This window comes from Crocodylus porosus, unplaced genomic scaffold, assembly GCF_001723895.1.
Source record: "Crocodylus porosus isolate Cpor-Errol unplaced genomic scaffold, CroPor_comp1, whole genome shotgun sequence".
NCBI lineage: Eukaryota > Metazoa > Chordata > Crocodylia > Crocodylidae > Crocodylus > Crocodylus porosus.
This window is the reverse complement of record NW_017728914.1, coordinates 20970131-20985186: the sequence shown is the minus strand read 5'-3', so window position 1 is coordinate 20985186 and position 15056 is coordinate 20970131. Positions and strand designations below refer to the sequence as shown.

General features: G+C 45.6%; 1 long non-coding RNA gene across 1 annotated transcript in view; it reads left to right on the top strand.

The window, feature by feature from the left end:
- LOC109310022 overlaps positions 1-7902 on the top strand; it is a 28759-nt gene extending 20857 nt beyond the window's left edge. Inside the window, exon 2 of the long non-coding RNA XR_002101119.1 lies at positions 7697-7902. This is a non-coding gene — a long non-coding RNA (uncharacterized LOC109310022). The remainder of the gene's footprint in view (positions 1-7696) is intronic.
- Positions 7903-15056: the final 7154 nt, after the last annotated feature.

Here is a 15056-nt window from a genome sequence, read left to right as displayed (position 1 = left end):
GCTGTTAAAAAGATCTGCGAGGCCTGGGACACATTAATGAAAGGTAGGAGCATGTACTTTTGGCCCTTAGACATCAGGGCTCTCGAGGGGCAGCCTCCTGCCTAATTACCAACTAATTACTTGACATCAAGGTGTGGCAGGCGAGAGAGGCGGGCAGCATGCCCAGAGGAGGTGGGAGACCAGCACTGGCTGATTGGAGACCTCCCACATTGTCACACTCTAACCTGCAAATACAGTACTGGAGAGCCTGTTGTTCATACCTGGTCTTACTACAGCAGAAATTATCAAGTGAGCCAGGAGCCTGAGATGTGGATATGTAAAAAACAATGCTGACACCACTACACTCATTTTCAGCTGCGATATCTAGTGCAATAATTTAATCTGAATTCTTAAAGGTGAAAGATAGAAAAATTGGAAAAACACCATGTTGTTGAAACATGGTTGTTTTTTTGCAAAAGTTTAAAAAAAATATCCACTAGTTGCTCAATCCAAAAGCGCCCCCCTTCCCCCACTGTCTCTTTTGAGGGCTTCAGTGCAATAGAAGAGGTGGCACATCCCCTTACTAGATAATACTTTACTGCACTGGCTTTCCTCATTCCTGCCCCCATGTCAATCATTCTCTCCAAGCTGTCCCCAATTCCATTAGTCACGCTGGGGCAATACTCAGGTACTTGGCTTAGATTTTGCCCTTCCCAGTACAGCACATGATTGAATTTCTTCTCAGTGGGACCAATCTGCTTTCTCTAAAATCACCTGTCTGAATCCACCTGTTGATGCCACTGTCTAAAAAACTGCAAGAAACCAGCCAACCTACTAGAATCCAATCTAAAGAAACATGGGAAACCAATACCATTCGAAAGCTTGGCATTCCACCTTCTTCTGTATGATCAGCATCAGTTTTTATTTGTAGAAGCAAATGAACTTTCAGCTAACCATAACATGGTTCAAATGGGTCAGAACAAGATGGCAACTAAAAAAACTGGTTTATGAGATCTCTTATTGTGTGACCTGAAAGAGAAAGGACTTCTGTTAATTTTTGCAAGAAATAGATCTGCCTGTTCACATGTACTGTGCCAGTGCCTCAAGACTTCAGTAATGGGCAAAGACCTTGTTAGGTGTTATTTCAACACATAAGAAACAAGGCATTCTCTTTCTCAAAGTGGTTACAATTTGCTGGCAATTACAACAAATTTAAAACAATCATTTGGTTGACCCTAAATGAAACTTACCTTTACATTTTTCAGAGACAAGAAAAAACTGATTTGGACTCATTTTCTTTTAGATTTGAGCATTGTTTTAACATTTTTTTCAAACAAAATTTAAAAACTTTTTAAAACGAGAACATGGTTTCAATTCTAAAAATCAAAGTGTTTCATTTTGAAAATGCTTAGACTTTTTCAGTCAATTCAGTAAAGTGGAAATCCATTGGCAAAGCATTTTAAACATTGCCCTATCTGCATTTTTCATAGTTTCATAATTTCATAGTTTCTAGGATCGGAAGGGACCTGAGTAGATCAGCGAGTCTGACCCGCTGCCATGGCAGGAAAAAGTACTGGGGTCAAATGACCCCAGCAAGGTGTTCATCCAGCCTCCTCTTAAAGACCCCCAGGGTAGGAGCCAGCACCATTTCTCTTGGAAGTTGGTTCCAGACCCTAGCCGCCCTGACCGTGAAGTGGCGCCTCCTGATGTCTAACCTGAATTTACCCTCTGCCATCTTGTGACCGTTATTACTCCTGGTAGTGCTCAGGGAAACAGGGACTTCCCCAATGCCTGCTGGTCCCCTCTGACTAGTTTGTAACAGGCCACCAGATCCCCCCTCAGCCTTCTCTTGTAGAGGCTGAACAGGTTCAGGTCCCATAGCCTCTCCTCGTAGGACCTGCCTTGCTGCCCCCTGACCACGTAGGTGGCCCTCCTTGGGACCCTCTCCATGTTGTCCACATCCCTCTTGAAGTGCGGTGCCCAGAACTGGACACAGTACCAGCTGCGGCCTGACCAGTGCCGCGTAAAGTGAGGATATCACCTCCCTGGACCTACATAAGATGCATCTATGGATGCATGACAAGGTGCAGTTGGCCTTCCTGACTGGATCCCCACACTGCCAGCCCATATTCATTTTGGCATCAATAATAACTCCAAGATCCTTTTCTGCCTCTGCACTGATGAGAAGGAAGTTCCCCAGCCTGTAGGTATGGTGCTGGTTCTTCCTCCCCAGGTGCATTACCTTGCACTTGTCAGTGTTGAAACCCATCTTGTCCTCATCCGCCCACCCTGTCCCCGCCCCCAAGCATCAACTGAAACAATTCACCTGACACAATAGGAGGAAACATGATGAAGCAATTCTGGTTATCCTGACAGCACACCAGCTGCCTAACCATTGTTGATGCAAAGCATGGAAGCAGAGGTGAGTTTTAAATGATTTGAAGGAGGACGATGAAGTGGAGATGCCTGCAGGGAGCAACCTTGAAAAAGTCTGAAAGTTCTCGTGCAGAAGATGATAAAAGCTGGCATCTAAGGCAAAGCAGAGGTGGGATTTGACAGCTTAATAGCACGTGAAGGATGACAGATAGACTGGAGGTAGACCAAAAAGGGCAAGAAATGTGGAAGCAAGTCATTTGTGTTCAATGGTACTGAGATAGGGAGAGATGCAAAGAAAGAGACTCTGGGAATCAACACAAGACAAAAAAATGAGGCAGGAAATTGATCCCTCTATTTGTTTCAACACTGTTATGTACAAGCCTCAGAAAACGAAGAGACTAAACATGGTTTAAAACATTAATGATAGCACCAACTGGCAGTGCATACTGTGTGACTCATGCTAAGTGATGACCTGCCAGAAGCTGGTGAGGTTGACATGGAAAGTATTATATTGACATAGAGTTAGAAAGCTGGCAGTTGGCTACTGCCGTGGGCATTCGCTGTAAGCAAAGCAAGAAGGCACTGGCTTCCTTGACCAAATGTTTGCTTATGGCTTAGAAAAAGGGATGGTTGACACTGTCACCAGAGCTTTTGGGGGAACACAGGAAGGTGACATTGGGTTCTTGTCATAGATGTTAGGTGGAGTGCAGAGTTACTAGAGGAACAAGGTTTCTTTGCACAGCTGAGCAAATAATTTGTGACAAAATATTTATGAGGTAAATATACTTCTTCAGCGGCTGATGGTAAGAATGCAATGCCCTCAGAAATAGGCACTAGTGCTGCCTCTAGAGCTGAGAGTAGGGTGGCCATCACAGAGGACAGAGTAGCAGAAACCAGGAATGTCCTCTATGATGGCCACCCTAGCTGAGAGTCAAAATGTGACCCCAGAGATAAGGTCAGGTTAGCAGATTACTTCTCCCTCTGCACGTGCATTAGGCCTGAAGTCAAGGATTTGCCCATTTCCCATCAGCCCACTCATTCCCTGGCTATCTACCCAAGAAAGGAATAGAGGCCTGAATGCAGCAAAGCAGCTAAGAAAAGGTACCTTTGATACGTGACCCAGCAACAGCTTTAGGGAAAGGACTCATCCTCTTTCCAGTGTGCCAAGGGAAGCTAGGGGAAAATCTGCAACTTGGTTGTTTTGTTTCTGTGGTACCTGTGAAGTTTTGTGCCCTAATAAACTGTGCCTTGGGCAATGGGTGGAAATGGGCATTCATGCACTGGTTCCTTCCTAGGATGGTAAGAAAATGTACCAGTTTACACACAGCCCTACAGAGGTGGGGACCTGTGATGTGGGTGGCTGGCATGGACATGTAGGCAAACAACAGTCTTGCTCTTTGTCAACAAAAGATGAGCAGATGGCATTTTTGTCATCTATATATTTGGTGTTCAAAATCATTTGACAGTTTGTTTTTTTTCTTTTAATCTGTCTTGCTATTTGATCCTCATTCCAGTTGTGATTGGTCTCATCAATCATGTGGTACCACTTCTGCTCTGCTGACTGGATGAGAAAAAATTCTTGGTGACTTTTCTAATTCACATGCTTGTGGAAAGCCCATTTAAAGCTGACTTTTCTGGGGGCCCTCGAGTATGTGAGCCTAGCACTCACTTTCCACCAACACCTGTGCTAGCAATACTTAATTGCACAGGAATGACCACAGAAGGGCTTTGAAGATGGCCCGATCAAACTGGAACTTCAGTCTGAATTAATAGCAGCACAACTTGTCACTGGTATTATTCATCCAGCTGGATTCTCATATCACGTTTGCTGGAGACAAGAGCTCTCTCACGTACCTTTGTGAATCATCACATGGAAAATGAACATGGGACTGGGGTGAAATTCATTTGGGCTTTTCTTAGTTGAGTAGCAACACACACTTCACCAGTCCCCAGCCCAGTGCCAGCAGGGGGGTGTTGCACAGCCTCTGCCACACCTGCCATTCCCTGAGGGCTGAAATACCCAGTCACAGCCATACACAGCTAATTATACAAAGGGTGACTAGTTCTGTTTCAGCACATAAAAAGGGTGCCTGCACCTTGGACCACCTTTGAGGCGGTCTTTTGCACAAGCAGGTGCCTCACCATAACCCGTATGTAGGGTTTAAACAGTGCGGAGAACTTTTCACTAGCTCACATTTAGGCAAATGATACTTCATGGCCCCCAGAGCCCTACCTTGCACTACCAGAATAAGGGGAGAGCAAATGTGCCTGCAGTCACCTTCACTTTCTCTCAGAGTAGCTGGGGGAAGCCTGCTACGGAGCAGTGGAACTAGGTAACTAAAGGAAGGAAAAGACAACTTTGTTTGATCCCCTTGGGCATTAATTCATTTGACTTAATATCCCTTTGCCATGCAAGGTCCTCGCCATGTTTTCTGTTTAACAAAGCCTCCAACCATCCATTGCTGCCAGCACCCATTGGTTATTATTACTGCAGCAAAAGCTAATCAGAGCTATGATCAACTCATTACCCAGAGAAATTGCATCTCTCAGACAAAGCAGCAATTTAGTCTGAGTCATTGAAGCATCTCTGAGTATATCCAAAACCATAAAACCTGGGTAAACCAGATTAGTGACAGAACTGCCACATTCTCTTTCTTGAGGACAGGCTTGAGAGGCTGAATATACGCTGCCTAATCTAAACGTGGTATGAAGTAGGAAAGGCTCCTGCCTTTTTTGGTTCTATTAATAAAGAATTCAGAGAAATTCAATGGCCCACTTATGTGTTTTCTCTGCATTTTGAGTCTTCAAAGGGACATGGAGAGTTTTCACTGTTATGGAGCAAGCTGACAAAGTGCTGAGGGCAATTATAAATGATAAATATGGAGAAAAATAAACCCCACCTCATGATTGTGTACACAGAGCAACACAAATAGCACATGCATGGCATCCATTGTTACATCAGTAGGTAGGATACTGTTGAATACAGTTTGAGAAACCAATCCTGCAGCAGTGTGTGGCAGGGAGCGTATGTATGGGGGTGCGTTGTCTTATGTTCAGATCGAGTCTGCTGGAGCTTTCTAAGCAGAACGCTCCAGAGTGCTGCAGCACCTTGTGTATTCCATGTCCCCGCATTTCATAATTCAGCATTTGTTCCAGATTCCCCTTCACACAGTCAGCTATAATCCCAGTATGATGTTCACAAATCCAGGTTTGCTGTGGAAAAAAATGTGGATTTTCTCCTCTGAAGGAGAAAAACACAGGAAATGGTAGATTTCCCCTTGCAGGCTGGCAGAGTTCCAGCCTGAAAGGGGCTGCTTTGGGCTGCGGGGAGTGGGACACAGGGGATATGTGGCAGGGCACTGTTGGTCCCTGTCACTTCAAAGGCTGGAGCAGGCAGCAGCCAGGTGCTTGAGTACGGCAGCCTTTTTGAGACCCAGGACACATATAGGGTGAAGCAGCAGTTTGCTTTTGGCAGCTGTGAGAGAGACGTCAACAGTCAGAGCTCTGGCTCCGGAACAGCTTGGAGGTAACGGCAGGAACTTATGGGGATGCTCTGGAGGCTCCTGGTCCTGGGCATGACCTAAAACTGCACCCTACCTGGGATGGGTGGCCTGGTGGGGCTCCTGGTGCTGTGGGAGCCCCCAGGAAATGCCAGGCCAGTTACCACCCTGCTGAAAGATGGGTTGGGGTCCCTTAATAACCCCAGCCCCCACAACCGGGTGAATAACCCCACAGTAGGTGCTGAAAAGGCGGATCCACATCAGAGAGAGTGGGATAGTTGCTCAGAAGCCTGACTTGAGGCGCCCTTGACTGTTCAATGCTGGGGCCAGGACCAGAAGGGTCAAAAGGGCCAGATGCCCACTGCAAGTGACGCTCAGAGTCGAGAGCCAGCGGTTCCGACTGGCCTTGGAGGTGAGGCCAGGTCCTGTGTGCCCAAAGGTCCCGGGGGGGTCACACCCAAGAGGGGGAAGAGGGCAGGGAACTAGGCAGCCCAGAGTGAAGTAGGCCACCTGATTAGGAGCGATCTAGCTGGGGTCCAGACTGGAGGGTTATAGGGCCCAGTGTGGGGCTAGAGATGTTAAGAGCTTAGATGCCATCTGCAAGGCATGGGCTGCGGTGTAGGGAAGGTTCAGAGCCACAGACAACACCCCCTGGCATCGGGGTGCAAACATGGGCAGCCTCCGGCCTAATTAACACCATAATTACGTATCATCAAGGCATGGCAGGAGAAAGAGGTGGGTCGTTAGCCCAGAAACAGGTGGGCAGGAAGTCCCCCCCATTACAAAGTGCCATGTGCATGTGTGTGTGTGTGTGCACACATGCGCATGGCCAGAAATATAGCCAGGCAGCAGAGAGCAGGTCCCTCAGCTGCCTACAGGTAAGTGTGTGAGGGGAATGGGGCATACGGGGGCAGGGAGAGGAGAGTGGGAGAGCAGGTTGAGGCCCCCTCAGTGAGGGAGGAAGTGGGGCAGGATTGGGGGCTGGGGTTGGGGCTAGATTGGTGGCTAGGGGTGCTGCCCAGGTAGGGCGGTGCCAGGGATGGGGCAGGAATGCCTCTGTACAAATCTGGGGGTGGGGGTGGGGGCGGAGCAGGGCAGGGAGGCTTGGTGGTGCTGCCACCACTGGCAGCCCCATGCCAGCCATGCCACCATGGTAAGGTACCCCCTCCCCACCTGGCAGCAGTCAGGGGACACTCCATGCTGCCGCCACTGCCCCCACTGCTGCTGGGTGGGCAGGGGTGCCTCACTTTTGTGGCACTGCTGGTGCAGGGCTCCCAGCAGTGGCTGCAGCACCAATCCCCTCCACCCTCCAACACCAGGTCCTGCCCTCTGGCCTGTGGAGACCACTGGGGGGGAGGGCAGCAGAGTGGGCAGTCTTGAGACCCTCAGTGGGCAGCCTGCATCCTCTCCCACCCCCCACAGGCTCCGCTCAGCTCTGCTCTGGCTATGCCACCTGGAGAGGAGGGGTCATGTGTCTCACCTTCACATTTTGAAAAGGTGGTCACTCTAGTTCTGTCTGGGCTGGCAGGGCAAAGCAAGACACCTGAAATAGGACTGCAATGAGCTGCAGTAAGCAATATGACCCCTTTATGAAGAGATTTTCAAAGGCACAAAGGGATGTAGGGGAAGGACTCCACTGAGAGTTGGGTAGCTAAGTTTCCTTTGTGACATACAGCTGCAAGGAGACATCATGGGCAATACATTTTGTGCAATACATTTTTACAGCTCCTCTGTTTTAGGTATTTGGTGGGGGGGGGGGTTGTTATGTTGTTTTGTTTTTTGAAGTCCCCAGTTCAGGAATCTTCCAATTAACTGAAAATCACGTCTTTTGTTTTTTCTAGATCTCATGATTGCAAAAAAACTCATGATTTTTGCATGCTTTGAGTTAGCATTAATAAACATACATCACCTCTAACTGGAGAGACCACCAGAAGTCTCCGAGGAAAGTTCAGTATCTGAACATAGCCTGCCAACCAAGTGGAAGACTGTGGCAAGAACCATAAGGCAAAGTTCACAAGCATTTGTAAGGTGTTCAGAACAAGCAACTCAAAAAAAATACATTTTGCTGGTTACAACTTTCAGTCAAGAGAAGCTATTGTTGACCAATGGCCAGGAAGTTTGCAAATCACTCTGTAAAATCTCTCGGTGTCACACATGACAGAAGCCTCAGCCTCCCACGTGACACAAGCAAAGAACAGCACACAGGAGTTTTGTTGTGTGCCTGTCATTATGTTGCCCCAGTAAATGATTCCTCTTGATCCAGATTTAATCCAATAAAGAAGACAGAATAAGACTGTAAATCTCAAATTTAGTTCAGAAATCTGACCCGTCAGTTATACAAACAGCTTAATCTAATTAGAGCGACTTACCAGAATAAAATAAAATACCCGTTGTATTAAGACTCATAAACAAGTGTGTTAAGATAACATGAAGGAAAGGGAATCCTTACTGAAATTGTCAAAATCTAGAAAATTCAGGGCCATTCTTGCATCAGCAATTTAGAGAAAACCAATGAAAAAGTTGGGTACAATAAGAGCATTTCCAAGTCATGCAGCACTTTTTATTAAGGCTATGAAAGGCCATTATAGCACAGTTTATTTAAGTCCCATAATAACCCAGTGAGGCTGGTACTACTACCCACTTTTAGCAATAAAGAAATTGTGGCATAGGCTGGTAATGGATGATTTACCAAAGTGAATCAGTGGCAATGCTGGGACAGAACATAGGAGTTCTTCACCTTCTGGTGCTTTTCTCTATCAACATCCTTTCATGAGAGGTGACAAGGAGGGGGGTTAAACAAAGTGCCATAGTTCTCAGAAGAAATGTATTCTATTCTGTGTCAATTTAAGTTAGATTTTAATCTCTTACCTTTTCAAATTACTGTATAGAGAATTTGGGCTGTGTCAGTTCCTCATTGGCTTTAAGAAGTAGCATAGCTAACACCCCCATGAAGTGTTTTGAATGTTCAAAGACTGACATTACTTTAATGAATCAAGTCTTTCATAGTCTTTCAGGTCTAGCACTTTGATTGAAGCCCATCTCTAGAAAACAGTAAATCTGGACATATGATACCAAGAGGAAACTGTGTAAGGAGAAGCTAAGGGGAGAGAAGAAAAGCAAGAGAAAATTAATTCCCTTCTAAGCCCCCAGTTAGAGGAACTGAAGCAACGAGTACAGAGCACAGGGGTGCAGACCACAACAAGCAGAGAAAGCCATGGGATACCAAGACATGGCTTCTACTCAAGAATTCTACAAATACAGCACAAGCAAAAGCAGATAAAGACATTTTTAAACAACGCTTAAACACACAACTTAACAGAAGGAACTGAGCTAGAGAAAGCACACATCGAATTCCAGAGCAGATGGATTGTAAATCTCTGAAACAGAAGGTCTCACCCACAGAAGATCCTATCCTTCCACAGCATACTAGAGACAACAAAAGCAATATTTATAGGGGGAGGGGCGGCATGTGCGTGTGCATGTGTGTACACACGTGTATGTGCGTATGCATGTGTGTTTTCATTCACCCTCAGCTGATTGTGAGTCTCAAGCCAGACTGGTTCTCAACTTCTTAAGGTTCCCCTAGACAGACCTGAGGCACTCCTTGTTAGACTCAGAGCACCCCTCAGAAAATGCCACCTCTTAGTTTTCACATGTTTTTTTACTGCAGAAGAATAACAGAATGCATCTTCGGTTACAAAAGGAATCAAAACTTGTGGTAGAGTGATATCTTTTATTAGCTCTTCTGTTACAAAAAAATCAGAAAGACCACAACAGGCCAGAATGTTTAAATGCTATACATTCCTGTTTGAAATCTCTGAGTTTATCCTATGAATTATACATCCACACCTAACAGTGCAAACATTGCATGGCATTGCACTCCACAGTACCCTTGACAGGATCGCTGTGGCACCCCAGGGTGCTGTGGCACCCTTGTTGAGAATCACTGTTCAAGGGTTCAGTTCTACAAGGGGCAGAATTCTCTGGCTTTAATCCATTAAAATATTTAAGTATATTCTTAATTTTAACCAAATTCAGTTTTATTACTTATACTAAAGACATGCTTAATAAAGGACTCCCCCTTCCCACCCCAGGTAGCATGGTGTACACTTTACACCTGTCCATAAATGACAGTTCAGAACTGTGAAGTTTGGATCTAACGCCAAAGTCCATTGGTGCATGGAATTGGAGTTGTGGCACACATGCATGCACACACACACAACTTTACTATTCCCCTAATTAGTTTGCTATCAATACAGAACATCACTTTCCTTTTCCACTAACTCATATTTTTATAGCTCTCCCCACACACCTGTGTCGTCAAATTAAAGAGCCCTGACTTGTGACCCCAGGGGAAATTCCTGTGCTGACAAGAGAAGATTATGGCAGGTAGAGGATAGGTTAAGAGACAGAGACACTGCTCTGGCCCCACTTGGAAAGCACAAGTTTGGCAGCAGATGCTAAAGACATAGGTAGGTGAAAGAGCTCAGCGCTGCAACTCGGCCTTGGCATAAAGGCCCTCCACAGAGGCTCAGACTCCAAAAGGTCTAATAAAAACAAGTGCTCTCATTCAATCCGGTCTGTTCCAAGCCTTGGGGGCTCAGACAGTAAAGATGTTCTTCCTTATGTCCAGCTTGAAATAGTCTTGGAGGAGTTTGTGACCATTTGACCTTGTTGTCCCTTGGGACGCTCTGGTGAACAGGTGTTCCCCCAGATCCCGATGTACATCTTTTATATGCTTATAGGAAGCCACCAAGTCCCCCCTGAGCCTGCACAGTTCACTAAGGACAGACTATGTCCAAGACCTCGTGGGATCACACTTTAAAAGACAAGTGAAAACCAGTGGCCCCTTTCCTATCAGCACCAGGAAGTTGACTGGAAGCATGGCACAAGCCAAATCTTAACCATGGTTTGCAGGATGGAGGGGGAAGTTTTCCATTGAGATGGAGGTGTGTCCATCGGGAGGGTCCTTCCAGCACAGCCAACCTGCCTGAACAAGAGTATCTCATGTCTAGGGGCAGAATAGCAGATAACTAGATCACAACGGATGGCTGAAGTAGCTAAGAAACCATGGCAGAAGCAACAATTTAGCAGGAAACAGACTGGGCTCTACCATAGCAGAAGGCCTCTTGCAGTGGGACCAGAAAACAGAAACTGCAGGCTCCCTTTACACCTTTGTATGCAATGGCCAGATTTGCAAAAGGAGCTTGGCATCAGTTTTTTTTACCACTCGGGATCCTCAGTTGGAGACAGCCCAGCTTCCATCTAGGTACCTCAGTAAGTACAGCTACTCTCAGCCATTACGCAGAGCTCCTCCTGCGGTAATATTAAGCCTGCCCTCTAGGAAGTGCTGCTCAGGCTGGTACCTTCCCTCGGCAGCTGCAACAAAAGCATTTAAAGACATCTCCTACATAAACCAAAGATTTACTTCATTTATCCAGCAGAAAACTGACCACTGATCACAATTACTCCAGTTCCATATGGCCGTCCTGCCTACAACAGGGCTAGAAAGTCGCTACAGGGGAGAATTCAAGCCACTGCCAATAATTTCCCAGCCTCCCACTGCCAATAATAAATAAATAAATAACCAGGGGAAAAATGCAAATGAAGATGACACTTAAAACATCCAAACGAAATTCAGGACACATTACAAAAAGAGCATAGTCTGGCCAGAGCCGCTTTCCAGTCCTGTCCATAGTTGGGCCCAGAACAGTAATGCCTTGTTTGCAGCCTGCTCTGTTAGAAGCTAAGTGTGATTGCAACTGAAGTACATTGATTAACCCAAAATAACTTCCCTCAATTTGCTGGCTGCTCAAGAATACTCAGGAGACCTGCTTTTGTTCTGAGCAAGTCATTCAGGAGCCCTGGCTCCAGTCCTTATGTATCTATTGAAACTGAGTGAACCAGAAAAACGCCAGGAACTACACAAGGACACATAGTACAGTTTAATTAGTTTAGAGAAGGAAGTTTATTTTTTCCAAGCGTCACTTAGGCAAATTGTTGCTGTTGTTGTTGTTGTTTTATGGTCTTGTTAAAATAATTTCATGGTTGCAGTTTTTGTTCCTGTGCTCAGCAAAGCAAACCATAGCTGTTATAGATGAGAGGCTTGGCGGGGAGCAATGGGACAGTGTCTCCCCTAGTGCAAAAAGAGTGAAGCATTTTATCACGTTGCTTGCAAAATGATGCGTTTAAAGGGCAGAACTGTCAATGTCAGAAGCAAGCCTGAGGTACCTATTAATAAACAGCCCCTGCATAGGAAATTCTTTGCAGGCTTTAATCAGGAATTTTCCATAGTAACGCCTTGTTCCTATGGTTAGCTAAGCAACAGAGGTTTAAATTCCACCCAATGGACTTTGAGTTCATCTTTGCAAGCAGAATAATACATAGGAGATCACAGGTGCACAATGCTCTTCGTCGGAAGTTAACATTTAATGAGATCTTTTTGTTTCTCTGCATTGCTCCCTGTATACATGTAGACCAAAGAGAGAGAGTTCAGGACCAGATTCATTTTAGGCTAGACTTTGAAGCTCAGGTCAGAAACCCAAGCTGAGTTAGGATTCAGATTTTCTTTCAATTATGTCAAAACCTTAAGAGCTGTTCAACGAGGTTGTCTTACCAGGTGCTGGATATCTTGTGCAAGAAGTTGATCTTATGAGGCCTCCTATAGCCTGAGTCAAACTTGTACAGGAATGATTATTGTTACAAGATTTTAGCCACAGCTGAACAAGAAAATAGGCCCCCTTCTGTTTTTTGGACCTAATCCAGAGATGAAAAAATAAGCTAGGGACAGACATTACACATAAACTGGTTTAAGTGATCAGAAACTGGCTTAAACCTGTAACAGAACAGATGTTCATTGCATGTAAACCAGTTTGAAAATGGCTTAAACTAGTTTGAGATAAACCTGGCTGAATGTAGTATCAGACTTAACTGATCTGGGTCAAACCAGTTTATGCAATGTCTGTCCCAGCCTGCTTCCTGGTTTAAGTTAAAACAGAATCCCCCACATGCTCTCTGCTCCACAGCAGGGCTGGCCCCTGACCTCTGCTCCCTGGCTGCAGCTCCAGCAGAGACTTGCAGGCACAGCAGTGTCTGCCTGGCTTCCTGCTCTGTAACTCCCCTCACCACTCCCTAAGCAGGGGTCCCCTGTCCCCTCTGCCTTACAAAGACACATAGCATTAGCTAGCAGACCACATGCTAGCTACAGTCTATGTTGTGGCAGACAGCAGTGTCAGCTTAGGGCTTTTCAGAGCTAATCAACAGCTCACCTGGTAATGTCCATCCATTCCTTCTTTGTTTAAGAGGAGCTTGAACTAATGAGAGAGGCAGTTTGTTTTCTGATGGGGTGATAAATGCTGATAACAGAGTTGATAAATGCTCTGTTATCAAGCGATGGTGGGGGAGGGAGGCTGGCCATGCCCCCTCAGCTCAGCTCTGTGGAAGGCAAGGGAGGGGGGAGGGCCCCCCCCAGCTTCTAGACTGAGCCACTGAAGGCATGTGCCTGCATTTCTGGGATGTCTGTGCAGTTTACAAACTGGTTTAGCCTAGCCAGGTTAGACTAACCTGTAAAGACTGAATCAATTCAGGCTCAGGCTTTTTGAATGTCTGTCCCTAGCCATAAGGATAGATTCAGATCTCATGATTCCAATAAAAATAATTCCTTTGCTCTTAATTGGAAGGGTTAATTTTCAAGGCTTGGGATATGTTCTATCCCCAACTGTAACACGCAGCTGCTGAACAACAGAAGATACATCCTGTAGCCCAGGACTGCCTATGAAAATCAAAGAAAGGCAAGGATATTTTGGGGAGAAGCCAGCTTGTCTAAAAGCTCTCCCAGACACGCAGTTGGTCCAATAAAATCCTGAAAATGTCCTTGTCATCACTCCAACAATACTAGGAAAAGCCAGCTCTTCCACCAATGGTTTTCTACCCCAAGGTCCCTCTTGGTTTCCTCATAATGATTCCATAATACAGTCGTCCTGAATGTATGGGACATCATATACTTGCCTTCCACATTATTAGGGGTGTCATGGGAAAGGAAAGTCCCCCTTTGAGTTCTCTGAAGTTCTTAGTTACTATGATCAAAACACAACAACATGGCCATGCAGTCCCTTTTACAGCCATGACTTCCAAGCAGCTGTTGGAATTGCAATCCAGGGCCCTGATTCTGCACCTGACATGAAATGGGCAGAGCTCTGCACCGCACTGAGCCCCATTACGTGCATGATGATGTTCCATCTGTTCCCAGTTGTCATGTTGCCCACCAATTGCAGGATGAGGGTCCAGATCATCAGCCCATTCCAGTGCCACACATCTGATTCCCAGAGTAACATACATCACCATGAAGGTAATGTGAGCATTCTCAGCAGCTCTCTTTCTCAGATGCTCAACTGCTGTTCTGCTCAGACATCTCTCTACTCTATTTTTGCTCTGAATTTTACAAACCAACATATGGTCTCAACTGTTACGGACTTGTGTTTATACCAAAACCATGGGATGTGGTCTGACTGCAGATAAACCCAGTGGCCCAAACTGCCAGCCATGTCACAGGCTGGGGAGACACTGGAAAAGGATTTCTGTAGCAACTGCCCTATCAAGGACTCTTAGGTTCTGCATCTTATCTCATCTGCCAGTTTCAGTGCACCTGAAACAAACCAGAAATAATTCCCATAGGAGAAAACAGGATTCAAGCACTAGGCAGTCCCAGTTGATTTCTTTCTTTTTCAATAGTGAGTCCTAATGAATTTGGGGACAGAGCTGGACTCAGTGCTTAGTTAAACTTTCATTTGCAGCTTAAGGAATGATTGATCTGTAATTTTCCAGATCTCAAAAACAGTAAGAACAACAACAAAATGAAAGAACCAACAGTACTTTTGTGTAGTAAAATTTAATGGCTCACTGTCCTATTGTGACGATTGTTCTCTTGGCCTGTGGTGAGAGCCAGTTTTAATCAATGGAGCCCTTTGGAATCAAATGCAGGTATTTACTAGAATGCGATACACAGAACAGTGTTTGTCCAGCCAGCAGTCTGCCTGTGTCAGCTAATGCGCTGTTTGGAAGAGGTTTCTGATTCTGACAAAGACATAAATAACCAGACATTTCCTCATCATCACAACTGAAACCTGGGAGTGGACTGAGTGTATGAATGACAGGAGGGACTTTTTTCAACCACTTTAAATCCATACGGCTAATTGCTGAGTC